Source organism: Oreochromis aureus, linkage group 14 (genome assembly GCF_013358895.1).
Source record: "Oreochromis aureus strain Israel breed Guangdong linkage group 14, ZZ_aureus, whole genome shotgun sequence".
NCBI lineage: Eukaryota > Metazoa > Chordata > Actinopteri > Cichliformes > Cichlidae > Oreochromis > Oreochromis aureus.
In genome coordinates, this window is record NC_052955.1 from 24,119,764 (window position 1) to 24,125,918 (window position 6,155).

Genomic DNA, 6,155 nt, shown 5'->3' on the forward strand with positions numbered 1-6,155 from the left:
ATGATATTGTTTCATAAATTAATCTGTGAGGCAGCTGCATCCCAAATCAGATGTCTCAGGGTGGGAGTGACAGATGTTAACTAACACTGTGATCTCTAATTTCAACATTTTCCACAAGGTTGCAGACATCACTTTGAAGAGGCAACATGATGGGTGGTGAGCTTCCTGAGCCATGTCTTGTTGGCATGCTTTTCATGTTTTTCTATTATGGAGGACCTGAAATGGTAATTTCTCAGAACTTGCGTTCTGCCAGCAGTCAAGGCTCGACAATGCACCTGTGCAGGTGTAAACTTTACAGGGTCAGCAGGCAAACTGGTCATTTTAGTCAATATCAGTGGTAAAGAACAACATGCTATTTACATTTCTGCGGTAGATTTGAATGTAGTGTGATCCAACATGTTTTCTACCCTTTAAAGAGAATCAAAACATGGCATAACATAGTATGGTTTTCCAGTTATCCCTTCCTCCCTGCTCTTCCCTTGCCTTCCTCACGACAGTTTTTTTCCTTTGGCCTGTGTTGTTCGGAAGGCCTATCTGAAGGCCAATAAAAATGTGCAACAGATTTATTTTCCCAAGTGGAACATTACAGCTTTGCCATACTGGTCCAATTGATTGATCTTTATCATTTATTTATTTAATCAGAATCAGAATACTTTATTGATCCCTAGGGGAAATTATTTTTCGTTACAGTGCTCCATTATAAACAAACATTAACAAAGACAGACAATACACTAACTAAGAATAGCACAATATATACAGGCATATATATATACATAAAAGTCACTTATTAATAAATAGCTGAAAAGAACATGTGCAAGAAGGGTGTAGCTGTTGCAGTAAACAGTGTATTAAGTGGATGAGTTGTACAGGGAGATGGCCACAGGCAGGAATGATTTCCTGTGTCGTTCAGTGGTGCTTTTCGGTAATCTCAGTCTCTCACTGAACGTGCTCCTGTGACTGACCAGCATGTCATGGAGTGGGTGGGAGGTGTTATCCAACATTGTCTTTATCTTGGACAACATCCGCCTCTCCGACACCACCTTGAGGGAGTCCAGCTCCATCCCCACAACATTACTGGCCTTACCGATCAGTTTATCGAGTCTGTTGGCATCTGCGACCCTCAACCTGCTGCCCCAGCATGCAACAGCATAGAGGATCGCACTGGCCACAACAGACTCATAGAAAATCCTGAGCATTTTCTGGCAGATGTTGAAGGACCTCAGTCGCCTCAAAAAATAGAGACGACTCTGGCCCTTTCTGTAAAGTGCTGTGGTGTTTTTAGCCCAGTCCAGTTTATTGTCAATGTGTACTCCAAGGTATTTATAGTCCTCCACAATGTCAACACTGACCCCCTGGATTGAAACAGGGGTCAAGTGTTTCCTGGTCTTCCTGAAGTCCACTATCAATTCCTTGGTCTTTGCCACGTTGAGCTGCAGATGATTCTGCTCACACCACGTGACAAAGGAGTCGACCACAGCCCGGTACTCTGTCTCATCATCCCTGCTGATGCATCCAACCACCGCAGAGTCATCAGAAAACTTCTGAAGATGGCAGGTCTCTGTGCAGTGGCTGAAGTCTGTGGTGTAGAGGGTGAAGAGGAAGGGGGAGAGGACAGTCCCCTGTGGTGCCCCTATGTTGCTGATTTATTTCCACTTTTAAGCAGGGCTGTCAGCATTAATGCTTTAATGCAGCATTAACGCTTTAACGCTAACAGCCCTACTTTTAAGTTATTACTTTCGGAACAGATAGCATTTCTATCAGCTCAGCAAACACACAAACTGTTTGTGTGCTGTTTGTCTCACAGTGTGTTGCTAGCTAAAGCTCCAGCTGCTGTATTTCACAGGAAAAAAAATAGAAAGAGCTAAATTCATTCAGAGACGGAGCAAGATAAGAAAGAGGTCAGGAGAGGAAGAAGAGAGGTTATATTTAAAGGTAATGACTTCTCGGTGGTATTTGATAAACTCAGATACTGGATGTGGCATTATGTTTTTCGTATCATGAAACATGCTGCAAATCAAACTGAGGCAGACTAACTGCTATTTATAGGTTGCTTGAAAAATTCTGCAGGTTAGTGCAGAGAAAAGAACAGTGTGTGACTGATACACAGTGGCTGTGGTGCTCATTGTCAGACTAAAGATGACTTTTAGCTGATAATACTGAGATCCATTGACTGAATTCCACCAACATACCAACTTTATACCATCTAAAAAAAAGGCAGTATGAACAGTGCATTGTTAGTGCAGAGGATGGAAATCAGCCAGGACAACTCATGAAACATCTGCTGACATGCTGAGTTCAGTTGTGTCCATCCACAAAGAGCAGCAGATCAGCTGATCACAGCCTCTACACTAAGAAAATCTGCAGGAGCTCTCAGTAGAATTTATTTTCAGTCATGTTTCCCCACACTGAGCCATTACAACCAAATTTAGGGTTCCCCCGCCTGCTGAATGCAACTTTAACCCCTGATTGTACTCATTTTCCTGTTTAGATGCAAAGTCATCCTCGACAATGTAGGCAACATAAACTAGACCCATTTACTCATTTACTTTCTTTAAGTGCATTTCAGAGGGTGTACTTTTTAAGAGGCTCTGCAATGTACTCAAAGAGTAAAGAAGTTTAATCAGTTTAATACTTCAACTTATACTGGAGTATTTCTTAACACTAATAACTGTACGACTTGTACCTAATAGCTGTGCTTTTGCCACCTCTGATCACACCAGATATGCAAGTGGATGAGATCATTAGACCTGTAGTCAAGACTGCCTAAACCAAGACCAAGACAATACCAAGATCAGGACAGACCGAGTCAAGACCAAGACAAAGTCGAGACAAGACTGAGACAAAAGTCTTTAAACTGCAGCCAGATGCTGCTTCGTTTACGGGTGTCAGGCATATTTATGTATTTTTGCCATGCACTCGCACAGCCCTCCTCACTGCTGTCTGTCTCACTCACTTACTGAGAGGACAGACGCACACTCCACTTGACTGCCGCATCTCTCACCCTCTCTGTTTTTCACATAATGATATTATCCTATATCCTCGCATGTGATTAGCCACAATATGGAGGGATTGGAGCATAGCTGAGCCACTGTGTGAGAGCTGAGCAGCGAAAGGAAATAAAGTGAGGAGTCGGCTCTCGCTCAATGGGAGTCGACTCTTCTGATTCACTACAAAGCACTCTCTAAGCACGGCTCTTAGAGCTGATGCTTTTGCGCATGACACATTATCAAACATTGAACGCAAAAATATATAAATATTCTGAAGTAGAGTCAATGTCAGCAACAATCTGATAAATACGCAGTCTAAATGAAGGTATTATAAATTAATCTTTACTCTGTCTTCTTGAAAGGCTTTCTGAGTTTTTAATCTGGCAAGCATTAGCATTTGGCATTTGAGAAGGAAGTTACTGATGAATGTAAACGTTGAGTAAAGGGACCTCTAGTGGCTGTCAGTACCCGTACGGGTAAACACTGCATTTGTTTTAATGAAGAGCTTAAATTTTCTGTTTAAAACCAGGGAAACCAATATAAATAGGTCTATGACTTAAAAAATAAACTTTAAAATAACCTTATCAGAAAGACTTTAAAAAAACAAAAACAAAAAGATCAAAACACTGGCTTCTAATCACTGATGTTACTTAAATGCAATCTTTGGCCTGAATCTAGTTCTTGTTACGAAATCAGTTTCGCCCTGATTCTTTGATTCGTCGAGGGATCCAGAAAATGGCACCGGAACTCAGTAGTCATTTTTACAAAATCTTTATTCATCTTTATTTAAGCATGCACTTCTAGAAGGGAAGACGAGGCCGGTGTCCCTCTGAAACAATCTTCACCCCTTTGTTAGTTCCACCCAGCTTTATAGGAGCGACCCCATCATAAATCCCCATGTGTGCTGCAAACTCTGTGTCTGTGTCTATGTGCACGAGCACATGAGTGCCTGTGTGTTCGCGTACCCGCGTGTCTATGTGAGTGCTCGTGAGTGACTGTGTGTGCATACCTGGTATGTGCGTGCACGTGAGTGAGTGTGCATGTGGATGTGTGAGTGTATCAGTTAAAACACTGTGGGTATGTGTCTCTTCCTAGGGGCCATAAATACCATCTCCCCTCCAGACCACAGTTACCAAGTTAAATGTTGAGACCCCCACACAGGTATCCTCTGGGGAATTTCCACTCAGCATTAACTCCTCTTTGTCTTACTTTCACAGTTCAACTGGGGAGGGTCTCCTAAGATCTACTCCTAAGTTCATGACACAGTCAGGCCTTTATTTATATCCAGGGCAGTGTCAGTGTCTCTACCATAATTCTACATTCTATCTTAACACATTTCTAAACTCTAAAACAAACTAAACATTCCTACATGTCTAAACTCTAAAATAAGCTAAACATTCCTACATTCTACATGACACTAAAATCAAGAGGTTTTATACTGTGCACAGTGCCACGGCCACTCAGCACAGTCACATTTGTTACAAGAATAATCTGTTAAAAGCCACATATTATTCTTACAATTATGGGCTATAATTGTATCCCATTAAGCTTTAGCACTTACCCTGGTATAGAAAAATCAAAAACGCACACACAAACCATTATTTATTGATTGATTGATTTTGTCAGTTGAAGCCAATTGAAGTCTATCTAATAGTGCCAAGTTACAACAGGCACTTCAAAGCTCTTTATACTGTAAGGTTAAAACCACACAGTATTAAAGAAAAAACCCCAGCAATCAAATGATCTCCTATGAGTAAGCACTAGGGCGACAGTGGGGAGGAAAAACTCACTTTTAACAGAGAGAAACCTCCAGCAGAACCAGACTCATAGGAGCAGCCATCTGCTGCGACTGGCTGGGGGATATTTGTGATGTCATTATATGCTAAGGATATTGAATTTCACGGGAAAATGTTGCTATAGCAAGTGGTGTGTGTTTGCTAGAATCCCGACGGCTATTACAAGTGTGATGAACAATAAGGTAAATGGTGCTCCACGAATAGTAAGGATGGGCCTGATGACAAAAAGTACTCCTTGTCCCAGAGACTCAACTGCAGCTCTAATAAATGAATACAAAGCTGAAAGGTTTGTGTAAACTCTGGAAGAAATACTTACGTTGTTTGTTTGTTCATTTTCTTCAGATCTATTAATATCTGAAGGTTCTGGAAGGACGCCATTGAATAAATCAGCGCTGTAACTGTCACTGGTCGAAGTGTCTTCATCTTCAGAGTTGTTCACATAAACAGTGGTTGTAGGAACCTCAGCTGTTTCAGAAGGTGACTGTTCATTTTCATGTGTATCTACAGAAACACTGTCTGTAGGAACCTGTGTTTCACTGGTGGCAGACTGGTCATGTTCATAGTTGTTCATATGAACACTGGTTGTAGGAACCTCTGCTCAGTCGGGCGTAATAAACTGGTCCCTTGAATATACAATTCTTTTTGAGGTGGGGGACTGGTCATTTTCATGTGTATCTACAGAAACAATGGTTTTGATAACCTCAGTTGTTTCAGAGGGCGACTGTTCGTTGCTTTGTGGACTTTTAAATCTGTATACAATAGTTTCTTCCCTTTTCGGTTCAAACAGAGGAAAAACTATACCCTTCTCCTGGCCGAGGTCTTTCATTGCTATCACTGGTTGTAGGAACCTGGGTTTCACTGGTGGGAGACTGCTCCTGTTCAACGTTGTTCATATGAACACTGGTTGTAGGAGCCTCGGCTGTTTCAGAGGGTGACTGTTTGTTTCTTTCCTCACTTTCAGGTGTCAAATTTAATCTTTCATGAATTCTTTCGTGAACTCTGGATGTGCCATTTTCTGCTTCCCTTACATTAATGTAAATATTAAGATTAATTTTGCGTGGTTCAGTAAGGAGGATGGTCAACTGTTCATTTTCATTGGTTTTTACGGAAATGCTGGCTGTACAAACCTCAGCTGTTTCAGAAGTGGGAGACAGTTCACTAGATTCACTCGTGGGTGAGGTAAATTGTTCTCGACCAATATTAAGGATTTGGTCAGTGACATAAGTTACTCCGCGGCCGATAGACTCAACTGGAGCCATAATAAAGGAAGTAAGAGCTGAAAGGCTTGTTTGAAATCGGGAAAAAAATGTTTCTCCTTCCTCTCTTTGAAGACTTCCTCTAACAACATTATCATTCTCCTCAGATCCATCAA